This window comes from Pinus tabuliformis, chromosome 6, assembly GCF_031772625.1.
Source record: "Pinus tabuliformis cultivar Carrire ecotype Pingquan chromosome 6, CPIR1, whole genome shotgun sequence".
Classification (NCBI taxonomy): domain Eukaryota; kingdom Viridiplantae; phylum Streptophyta; class Pinopsida; order Pinales; family Pinaceae; genus Pinus; species Pinus tabuliformis.
Genome location: NC_142292.1, coordinates 1,996,397,035 through 1,996,408,946, shown reverse-complemented (window position 1 = coordinate 1,996,408,946; position 11,912 = coordinate 1,996,397,035).

The following is an 11,912-nucleotide window of genomic DNA, read 5'->3' as shown; positions in this document are numbered from 1 at the left end:
TTGAGTTCCCCAATTGTGGTGGAGATTCCAAGGCAGTGTAACATCAGTTGTAGATTAGACTTGAGTGTACAGGTGTTGCATGTAGTCAGATGATCAACCTTGGGAATTGCGCAATTCATTTTGGAGAAATTCCTAAACAATAGGGGCATAATTTCTCAAGGAATTGCACAAGGAAATAGGGGCTCAAGTAGAGGAAAAAATTGACTAAGTATGGGTCAGAGCTTCTCAGTGATTAGAGAGAAAGGTTATTTACTTGGAAGTTGTGATAAATTGAGTAAATCAATTGTAATACATCTATATTCATTAGATTAATGCAAGCAAGCATTGGGGTTTTTAGTAGATTTCTTTCCCCGGGAAAAATACCCTTTGCATGTGTGTTATTTCTTATTGCATATATGATAATTTTGTTCTAAATTGTGAATTGAATTCCGTAGAGCAATAGAGTACGTTTGTGCCTTGTGATTTTCATTAAAATTTCATAAGCAGTTGCAAATATACATCATAATTTCTATAGTAGCAACAACAACATATGAGAGGATTTGCAGTGTAGATGAAGAATTGGTAGCAATATAGCAGTGTCAACAACGACATAGAAGCAACATCAGAGTTGTGCAATGGTTAGTGGGAAGTGGCAGGTAGTCACAGTGGCCAGACATCAACAACGTGTATAGAGGGTGATGCAAAGGCAGGGCGTTGGAGCAGTTCAACACTCAAACACCTTCCTCACTAAGAGGGAGTGTTAGTTTTTGTAGCATCATATGGCGTTCTAGTGTCAAGACTTTGTGGAGGGGATAAAATACAAGAGTTTTCCAAAACCCATAAATTGTTTCTGGAAATTCAACCTATAAATGGATCAATTAAATTAATTATGTTGAGATTGCAACAAGATGATGGAGCTTAGTGAAAAGAGTCGCCTTCACTAAGTGGGCCCGCAGGCAAATTATGGCGCAAGTTCTATTTTTGGATCCCAGCAGGGATGATCACAGTAGGAGTGACCACAGCAGGGATGATCACAGCAGGAGTGACCACAGCAGGAGTGATCACAGTAGGAGTGACCACAGCAGGAGTGATCACAGCAGGAGTGATCAAAGTCTATTTTTAGACTGGCTGTCCAAAATTGAAAAGTCAAATATTATTGTCTCATAATAATATTTGGACTATAAACTTGATCTTATTCTCTTGGAGCACTTCAGTTTGAGCTACAGATGTGGCCCATGCAGCTGTTAGAAGGAAGTACGCTTTTCTTATGAGTCAGTTGAGTTGTTGCATGCATGACTTCAGTTAGAACTCAATCAGTTGAGTTTGGTGGAGTTGATTGTGGAGTTGATGGAGTTGTGTTCAATTTGACTTGGTTAATCTAGTTGTAGTTAGTCTAACTTAGACTAATGATGAGTTGTTAAACTAATTATTAACTCATAATACAACTATAGAATACATCAGTTAACTCAGTTGCATGTTAGTGCATGTTCAGTTCAACAGGGACAGGTGTTGGAGAATCAGATTTCTATCAGTTGTGACTATAGTTGTGCATGAGGATTTGCACAATCAAGGGATTGAGTATGCCAATGAGTTTTCTCATGTATTTGCCCAGTATTATAGCCTCTGCTCACGTCTTACACAGTGTGAGTGATTCTTGGAGGTGAAATACGAGTTTGGTAAACCATTCTCATTCATTCTTGAGCAGGTATTGAGCAGTGGAGGCAGGCAAGCAGTGGAATAGATTTGGAGATCAGATCTTAGCTGTATTGTGTGTAACAGGTGGAGCTGGTACTGCATTTCTTGTGATAAGCATTGTACTTTGTAATGTTACATGGTCTCAATCATTAATATACAGATAGTTGGGGTTTTTAGCGAGATGCTTTCCCCGGGTTACATACTGTGTTAATGTGTGAATGCTCTTGATGTTTTATTGTTATTGATGCTGCTATATTGATGATCAATGTAGAGGACCTTATGTATTGTGTATGTATTCCACAATAGTACATGATCAGGATAATCTCTGTTGAATATGTGTTAAATTATTCAAAATTTCTACATGGTATCAGAGCGAGCTAGATAATTGTAGAAAAAGTTTCTACATGGTATCAGAGCTGTTGATCATCAGATCTACTATTCAGTAAGTGTTTACATTCTATTTCTTCAGGCAGAGTCTGTAATCGGGCCAGGTAGCCTCTGGATTCATCCTTCCTTTGGAAGGTGAGATATCCAGTGAATGCCCATACAGTCAATCTTTGTACGAGAAATATTGTGTTCTCACGAATTTTAGATCGGAAGCGGTTGAGTTTGGAGCTGGTGGAAATCGAATTTGCAGCAGTGTTTTTGAAATGTCTTTTAATGGATTGCAAATGTTATTCCAAAGCAAGAGTGACCTAACGCTCAAGGATAAACTCAGAAACAATAAAGGTGAGAATGGATATTCATCAAAGGTATCTGATGAAGAGAATTGCGCTTTGGCTGCCAAAGCAAAGAAAGGGAAGAGCAAGAAAGCTTCTCAGTCTGGTGCGAAAGGCAAGAAGTAGGATATGTCCAAGGTGAAGTGTTTTCACTGTCACCAGCACGGACACTATGCCACTAATTGTCCGCAGAAGAAGAAGAACAAGCAGGCTGCTGGATCTTCAGTAGGAGAGGCTCTAGCCTCACAGTTTGAGCTTGATTTTTCATTGATCGCATGCTTGGTTTCAAGTGTGATGGGATCGGTGTGGTTCTTGGATAGTGGTGCATCTTTTCACATGACGGGAGATAGATATTTGTTCTCTGATCTGGAGAACAAAGATCTTGGAGTGCACATCGAGATGGGCGATGATGGTAGATACAGTGCGACCGATATCGGTACCATTTCCTTTGAGAGGGAGTCTGGTAAACCCTTCGTATTGAAGGAAGTCATGCATGTTCCAGGATTAAAGAAGAATCTTATCTCAGTGGCGATGTTAGAAGACAAGGGGTATGATGTTGTTTTCAGCGAGGGAAAGGCTTTCCTGCGCAGCAAGACAACTGGTGAGACCCAGAAGATAGGGGTTCGAGTGAGGAACCTTTATCAGTTGCATGTAGATGGATGCACAGCAATGGCAGGCAAGGCAGAAGGATTTGTGAGCCGGGATGATGGTGAGTTGTGGCACAGGAGATTGGGTCACCTTCACCATGGAGCCTTGAAGATACTGCAACAGATCACTACAGGGCTTCCTAAAGGCACACTTGCGCAGTCAGATCAGTGCAAGGGGTGTACTTTGGGGAAGTTTGTGAAAGCCACCTTTCACGAGAAGGATAGTCACGCCACGGCGATCCTTGAGAGAATTCACACAGACTTGTGTGGACCTTTCTCAGTTGCTTCGACAGCAAAACACAGGTATTATGTGATTATTGTTGATGATTTCTCTCGTAAGTGCTGGATCTTCTTCATGCAGAAGAACAGCGAGACATATTCAAAGTTCTGTGAATTCAAAGCACTGGTCGAGAAGGAGTTGGGGAAGAAGGTGAAGGCTCTTAGGAGCGATAATGGTGGTGAATACATCTCAGACAAGTTTAAGGATTTCTACAAGGCAGAAGGGATTCGTAGAGAGCTCATAGATCCCCATAACCCATAGCAGAACGGGGTAGCTGAGCGGAAGAACAGAACGATTGTGGGTGTTGCACAGGCAATGTTGCATGATAAGGGCCTACCCCTTCACTTGTGGGCGGAATCATGCAATACAACAGTTTATGTGCAGAACCGTTGTCCTCATAGGATACTTGGCATGAGTACACCCGAGGAGGCTTATTCTGGTAAGAAGCCTGATCTTTCTCATTTGAGGATTTTTGGTGCTAACGTTTACATGCATGTGATGAAGGATGCCAGGAAGAAGTTGGAGCCAACCGCAAAGGTTGGGATATTTGTGGGGTACACTGATACGCCCCATAACTATCATGTGTATTTTCCAGCCAGTGGTAAAACTGTTGTGCGACGGGATATAAAATTTCAGGAGGAGAAAGCCATGAAGTGTTCGCTTGAGAGGGAGCTACACTTACATGCAGATGAGGAGCTATTAGTTCTTAAGGATGAGCTTCAGGATGTGGATCAACCACAGGACGAGGTTCATGGAGTGGAAGAGACCACTCATGCAGCGCCAACCATTAGAGGGCGAAAGCGCTTGACAGAAGTTGAGCGACTGGCTCAAGATGCAAAGAAAATTGTAGGACCACCTACAGCCCAACGCAGGCAGAGACAGTCACCTGATCGGTACACTGGATACATGGCTCTTATGAGCAAGTGTGTTGTGACTGAGCCATCCTCTTTCGAGGAAGCTGTGGAGGATCCCGCATGGGTAGACGCCATGGTGGAAGAGTATGATTCTATTATCAGAAACAGTGCATGGGAGATTGTTCCTAGACCAGAAGGGAAATCAGTGGTGGGTTCGAGATGGATCTACAAAGTTAAGCAGGCAGCTGACGGGAGTGTGGAGAAGTACAAGGAAAGATTTGTTGCCCGAGGATTTTCACAGATAGAGGGGATCGATTATGAGGAGACCTTTGCACCTGTCGCAAGGTATTCTTCGATACAGATGATTCTTGCTCTCTCAACGCAGATGGGATGGCACATTCATCAGATGGATGTGAAGACTGCGTTCCTCAACGGAGTCATTGAGGAGGAGGTGTACATTGAGCAGCCCGAAGGCTTTGAGGTCTTCAGCAGTGAGTCACATGTGTGCAGGCTCAAGAGAGCGCTGTATGGGTTGAAGCAAGCACCACGTGCTTGGTACACACGGATAGACAGCTATTTCACAGGACTTGGATTCTCCAAGAGCGAGGCGGATCCTAACCTATACCAGATTGTGGTGGAGGGTAAGTTGCTTATCATTGTACTGTATGTTGATGATTTGATTCTAACGGGTGATGAGCTGTTGATACTGTCATGCAAGAAGGATCTTGCTACAGAGTTTGAGATGAAGGACTTGGGCCTCCTTCACTATTTCCTAAGATTGGAAATATGGCAGCGCAGTGGTGGACTGTTTGTTTCTCAGGGCAAGTATGCTCGGGAGATACTGGAGAAGTTCAACATGCATGGCTGCAAGCCTGTTGATACTCCTCTTCCTGGAGGTTGGAGGAAGGAGGATGCCACTTCGGGAGAAGAAGTGGATGCCACTGTTTATCGACAGTTGGTGGGGTCGCTAATGTATTTGGTCAATACACGACCCGATATATGCTATGCAGTTAACCAGCTTTCACAAGCTATGGTTAAGCCTACCAAGCTCTTCTGGAAGGCGGGCAAGCATGTATTGCGCTACTTGAGAGGCACATCAGGATATGGTTTGTGGTACAGACAGGAGGATGAGGTGAAGCTATGTGGCTTCACGGATGCAGATTGGGCAGGGAGCCCAACGGACATAAAGAGCACATCAGGAGGGGTCTTTAGTATTGGATCGACAGCAGTTTCTTGGTACAGAAGAAAGCAGAGATCTGTGGCACTCAGTTCACTTGAGGCCGAGTATATGGCAGCAAGTTTGGCTGCATGCGAGGCTATATGGATGAGGAAGATCCTGGTTGGTTTGTTCGGTTCTCATTTGGATCCTACTGTGATTTACTGTGATAACCAGAGTTGCATTAAACTCTCGGCTAATCCTGTATTTCATGATAGATCTAAGCATATTGACACCAGGTACCATCATATCAGAGATTGTGTGCAGTGGAGGATCATGTTTCTTTCATACATTCCAACGGAGGATCAGGATGCTGATATTCTGACGAAGGCTCTCACCAGGAGCAAATTCGAGTACCACCGAGGCAGGATAGGGGTTGCTGATAATCCATATCTTTTCGAGAGGGAGCGTTGAGATTGCAACAAGATGATGGAGCTTAGTGAAAAGAGTCGCCTTCACTAAGTGGGCCCGCAGGCAAATTATGGCGCAAGTTCTATTTTTGGATCCCAACAGGGATGATCACAGTAGGAGTGACCACAGCAGGGATGATCATAGCAGGAGTGACCACAGCAGGAGTGATCATAGTAGGAGTGACCACAGCAGGAGTGATCACAGCAGGAGTGATCACAGCAAGAGTGATCGAAGTCTATTTTTAGACTGGCTGTCCAAAATAGAAAAGTCAAATATTATTGTCTCATAATAATATTTGGACTATAAACTTGATCTTATTCTCTTGGAGCACTTCAGTTTGAGCTACAGATGTGGCCCATGCAGTTGTCAGAGGGAGGTACGATTTTCTTATGAGTCAGTTGAGTTGTTGCATGCATGACTTTAGTTAGAACTCAATCAGTTGAGTTTGGTGGATTTGATTGTGGAGTTGATGGAGTTGTGTTCAGTTTGACTTGGTTAAACTAGTTGTAGTTAGTCTAACTGCAAATAGACTAATGATGAGTTGTTAAACTAATTATTAAATCATAATACAACTATAGAATACATTAGTTAACTCAGTTGCATGTCAGTGCATGTTCAGTTCAACAGGGACAAGTGTTGGAGAATCAGATTGCTATCAGTTGTGACTATAGTTGTGCATGAGGATTTGCACAATCAAGGGATTGAGTATGCCAATGAGTTTGCTCATGTATTTGCCCAGTATTATAGCCTCTGCTCACGTCTTACACAGTGTGAGTGATTCTTTGGAGGTGAAATACGAGTTTGGTAAACCATTCTCATTCATTCTTGAGCAGGTATTGAGCAGTGGAGGCAGGAAAACAGTGGAATAGATTTGGAGATCAGATCTTAGCTGTATTGTGTGTAACAGGTGGAGCTGGTACTGGATTGCTTGTGATAAGCATTGTACTTTGTAATGTTACATGGTCTCAATCATTAATATACAGATAGTTGGGGTTTTTAGCGAGATGCTTTCCCCGGGTTACATACTGTGTTAATGTGTGAATGCTCTTGATGTTTTATTGTTATTGATGCTGCTATATTGATGATCAACGTAGAGGAGCTTATGTATTGTGTATGTATTCCGCAATAGTATATGATTAGGATAATCTTTATTGAATATGTGTTAAATTATTCAAAATTTCTACAAATTAGCCATCATTTGATTTTCCCTAAGTCTAACTTATGAAAATGGGTTAATTAATAGAAATTAATTGAGAAGGGTGTGAATTTTATATAAACTCACATGGATCGACTTGAAGATAATCTCAACTGTTGATTAAGTTTTAATCATGGCCGTTGAAGTCTCAACTAGAGATTATAAGAAGAAGTGGATGGGTAAATGGAGAACACACTTTTGGAGAACCCTTGAAGGAGAGAAACACTTGAGAGCGTGAAACCAAATACAAATAGTTAGTGATCTAAACAGATTGATTCTCCATTGCAGGTGATTTAGGAGGAGTGATCAAGTCAGAAATCAAGTAGAAAAGTGTCAAAGGGGCAGTGAAAGTGCTCCATAGGAGGATTTCCAGATCTGAAAGAGGCAAAAGCAAGTGATTGAAGTATTCCACGACATAGCTAATCCAGATCAGCTGCAAGGGTCACGTGAAATTTCTTGACGGATTGCAGTTACGGTAGCTCAGGTTTTCCTAGTACAACCTCGAGGATCGTGCAAGTTTTTCTAGCATAGCCACATGAATCGATTAGAATCCACGAGGGCCTATGCAGAGGTTGGACAACCAGTTTTCATAGGCCGAGGTTTGCTTGTGGAGGGAGAGAACCTTCTATCCAATTATTTTCCACCAGATATTGTTGAATGGATAGTCAGTTGGATTTTCAAAGATTGTATTCAGATTTTAACTGTTGTAGAATTATGAAACTCTCAATTGTTGCACTGATTTTCCCACATTTTGTTTTTTTGGGGACTTTTGTCTGAAAATAATGCTATCATAATTTTTGTGTCTGTGCTAACATTTATCAATTTCTAGCATTTTTATTTTCGTAGTGTTTATTTTATTTTCTGAAGAAATTGCAGTGTGATTAATTAGATATTAATCAGAAAATTAATAAACTAAACAAGCAATTAGGAGAATTAATTCAAGTTGTTGCATTTCAAGGAATTTTCACATATTAGAGTTATCATGGAGTGAGAAACTCCTAGGAATGTGGATGAGGTGAAATCATTTATGTGACAAATAGGTTATTATAGGTGGTTCATCAAGAACTTCTAACGGATTTCCTATCCCATTACATATTTGCAGAGGAAAGAAAAGAAATTTGAATGGATATAGGAATGTGCAACTAGTTTTTTTTTTTTTCATTTTATTAATCGGTTGCTATTTGTATTCCAAAAAAAGATTGGGAGACTGAGCTCCTATGATACAAAGTTTTAAGCCCGAAGGCGAAGCTAGGAGATGATTGGGAAGACAAAATTTTCCTTTGCTTCTGTCATTTCTGACTTTTGGAAAACAAGAGTAAGTAAAAATTCTAACAAACTGAGACAGAAGTAAGCAAAATCTGCAACACATCTTTAATCTATGCTAACATGGCTGATCTGGCGTGCTGTTGAATCTTCTGGTTTGCTGTCAACTTCAACATTCCTGAGACTTGAAGAACTGGTGCTGGGTGCATTCCTTTTCTCCATCATGTACTTCAGGATTTCGATTGATTCCTGGACATGACTGCATTTATTGGCCAGATCATTAAACTGTTCCTGGAGCGAGGAGACTCTATGTAGAAATAGATTGATATCTGCTTCATATTTCTCACTGGTCAGTCTGGCATGGGAATCTATTTTGGCATCCAGAAGTCTTTGATGCGCATGCATTTGTTCCAGTTCCGCCTGTAGATCAGCACAATGCAGGCAGTCTTCAGATCTTGCCATATCGTGGATGCTGGGAGCTGTCTTAGTGCTCTGCTTGGGATGAGAAAGACCTGGAACATTTAAGGAGTTCTGTCTAGTCGACGAAGATAAAGAAGAAGAAGGACTAAAAAGGAGATCGTCCTGGTGAGCAAAAGAACTGAGGGGATAACCCTTCTGAGACGAAGAAAGGGAGAAAAAAGGAAGGCGCCACGGAGAAGGGATGAGGACAGAGCGCAGATCAGAGAGCAGAGGGGAATGCAGGCGAGGGAGAAGCAGAGAGTAGCAGTGAGCTGGGGAGACAGCGGAGACCGAGGTCCCAGCCAAGCTAGGAATCGAGGAACAAAAGCAGAGGATCGCGTAAAAAACCAGTGAATAAAACTGAGCACTGGATTGAGGGGGGATGCTCGAATTTATAAGATGAAGACCACGGAAGTGGAGGCGCGGGATCACGAGAGAGGGAAGGAGGGAGTCATGAGAGTGAAGGAATCGAGTCAATCGGGGCAGAGTGGAAGGGGTGACGGGACTGATGGGAGGAGAGAAGATCTTAATCAGAGATTTGACGGAGGAAGAGAGATGCAGATGTCTGTCAGAGAATCCCATGAAGATGCTGCGGAGGACAGGGTCAGATGAGTTACCACAGATCATGATGAGGGAAAAGATTACGGGAGATGATGATGGGATTCTGTATTATTGCAGAGAAGATTGCCTTTGGGTTTGCAACAAGCTCTGTTGGCACGAATGTCAGCTTCTTTGTTGAGAGAGCAGAGCACATGGAAAAATCTAAGTTCCATGTTTTGACGGGTTAGAGCTTGACACCTGTTAATCGTTTGCTGAAGGAAGATATTGGATGCCTTTCGATTGCAAACCATGAGACTGATGATTGTGGCAGAGTCTCCAAAAATCAGCGCTTTTCTAATTCCAAATTTTTGGAGTTGATTTAGACCTTGATAGAGGGCAAGAGCTTCTGCCCTGTTGTTGGATAAGGAGCCCAGTCCCCATTCATAAGTGGCTATAATGCTACCACTGGGATTGTAGATGACTCCGCCTGCACCTGCTGTTCCTGGGTTGGATTTAGAAGCTCCATCGAAGAAGAGATAGTGGAGATTGCTGCCTCGGAGCCAGCTTGAAAATTCTTCTTCTTTGTTTCTTATTTTCCAACTATGATTGTGTTGGCATTTTGACACAGGTGTGTACAAGTGTTGTCCTTGATGGCAACTCTCTTTGGTGACAAATCTCAGTTCAGGTGCTCAGAATGAAGGAAATCTTTTATACGCAGGTACACCTTGAAGAAGTCGCGTATACACGCGGGTTATATGTTCCGAAGTCGCGTATGCGTATACACGCACTTTTATGCACATAAAAGCGCGTACATGGTGGGAAACTTATTTTTGGTCCGTGGTTGTTAGTCCTTGGAATTTGAACCCATGGTTGTGGACCATTGTATCTCGTCAGAAGAGTTGACCCCAGGTTTTGGGCCCTTGGTATTGTTTATTATGGTTTTGGACCGTGGTATTGTGCAAGGCCTATAACTATAAAAGAGGAAGGAGATCATGTGGCAAGGAATCATCTGAATTATTGAATATCTGATATCGTGCTAGATCTGGAATAGGTGTGATCGGGTTATGGTGCAGATCTAGATCTGAAAAAGGAGGAACCTAAGCGCAAGAAGGATAAGGGCTATTGATGGATCAAAATCTCAAGGCTTGAACATTGGTATCTCTGTATAATTTTGATCTATTTGGTGCTCTCTTGATCTATAAATCTGGGTTAACTAATGTTTGAATGCTTAAAATAATAAATTATCCTTTATAGATCTGTATGCAGGTTCAGTGAATTGAAGGTGTGTATACACGCTTTTTATGTGAATGAAATACGCGTATACGCAGGTTGGTTGTGGTACAGAAGCGTATACTCGCAGGTTGATGAACAGTGAAGTAGCGTATATATCTTGATTTATGTTCTAGCTACTTCTGTTTTATTGCTGCAGTGCTCTGGGTTCAGAATTGGTGTTTGATTACAGTTACTGTGTTCTGGGTACAGTGATCAGAGAAGTGCTTATTTGTTTCGGCTTTTGATTGGTGAAAAGGAGTTTGGGTTATGCAGAAATTCTTGATGTGTGATTGATGTTACTTGTGGATCCAGTCTGAAAATTAATGAAACGAGGTCCCTGAAAGCAAAGAGAAGGTTGCAGCCTTCTGCAGGTAGGAGCATGCGTACTAGTATCTCAAGCTAGTACAAGAACTAAGGGGGTTGGAGCTCCCTTCCAGGAAAGCTGGAAAACGAGAGAGAGTTGTAGCTCTCTGCAGGTTGCAGCCTGTGTACTGGTAAAGTCTGCTCCAGTACAAGACATTGTAAAGAGAAGTTTCTAATCAAAAAGAAGATAGAGACGAATTGCAGCAGGGGTTTTTCACCCACATTGGGTTTCCTCCTTATATCTTGTGTTCTTGTGTGTGACTGTCTTCTGCTCTGTTTCACTGTTTCTGGTACTGTTTATGTGCATCTGAATCACAGATTAATAACTGACATCTGAAAGATATTTCAAATTATAAGTCTGCTTTATATACGCGAGTTTCTTTATCTGTAGTTGCGTATATACGCTGTTTTTATTAACTGAAGTAGCGTATATCATCTGGAATTTAAAAAGGAAATATTTGGCTTGATAATACTGATTCACCCCCCCCTCTCAGTATTATTTCCAACAATTGGTATCAGAGCAGGTCCTTCTGAAACAGCTTGATCGCTTGAAGGAAGATCTTTCATCATGAGCAACTACGAGAGGGAAGCATCAATCAGGCCACCGGTTTTTGATGGGACAAACTTCGTATATTGGAAGGTAAGAGTTACTGCCTATCTTCAATCCTTGGGTACAGAAGTCTGGGATATCATAGATACAGGATATACTTTTCCTGCAGCAACTCCTACAGATTCGGCTGAGAAGAAGAAATATGAAACAAATGCAAAGGCGGTCAATACTCTATTGGGATGTCTGTCGCAATCTGAATTTGTCAAAGTTATGCAGTATAAATCCGCAAAAGAAATATGGGACAAGATTGTTCTGAGCTATGAAGGAGATGATCAGGTAAAAAGAGCAAAACTTCAAACCCTCAGGATTCAGTATGAAAATCTCAAGATGTATAATGATGAAAGTGTGGCTAACTATTTTCTTCGTGTGGATGAGATTGTTAATTGCATGAAAAATTTGGGTGAAGAAA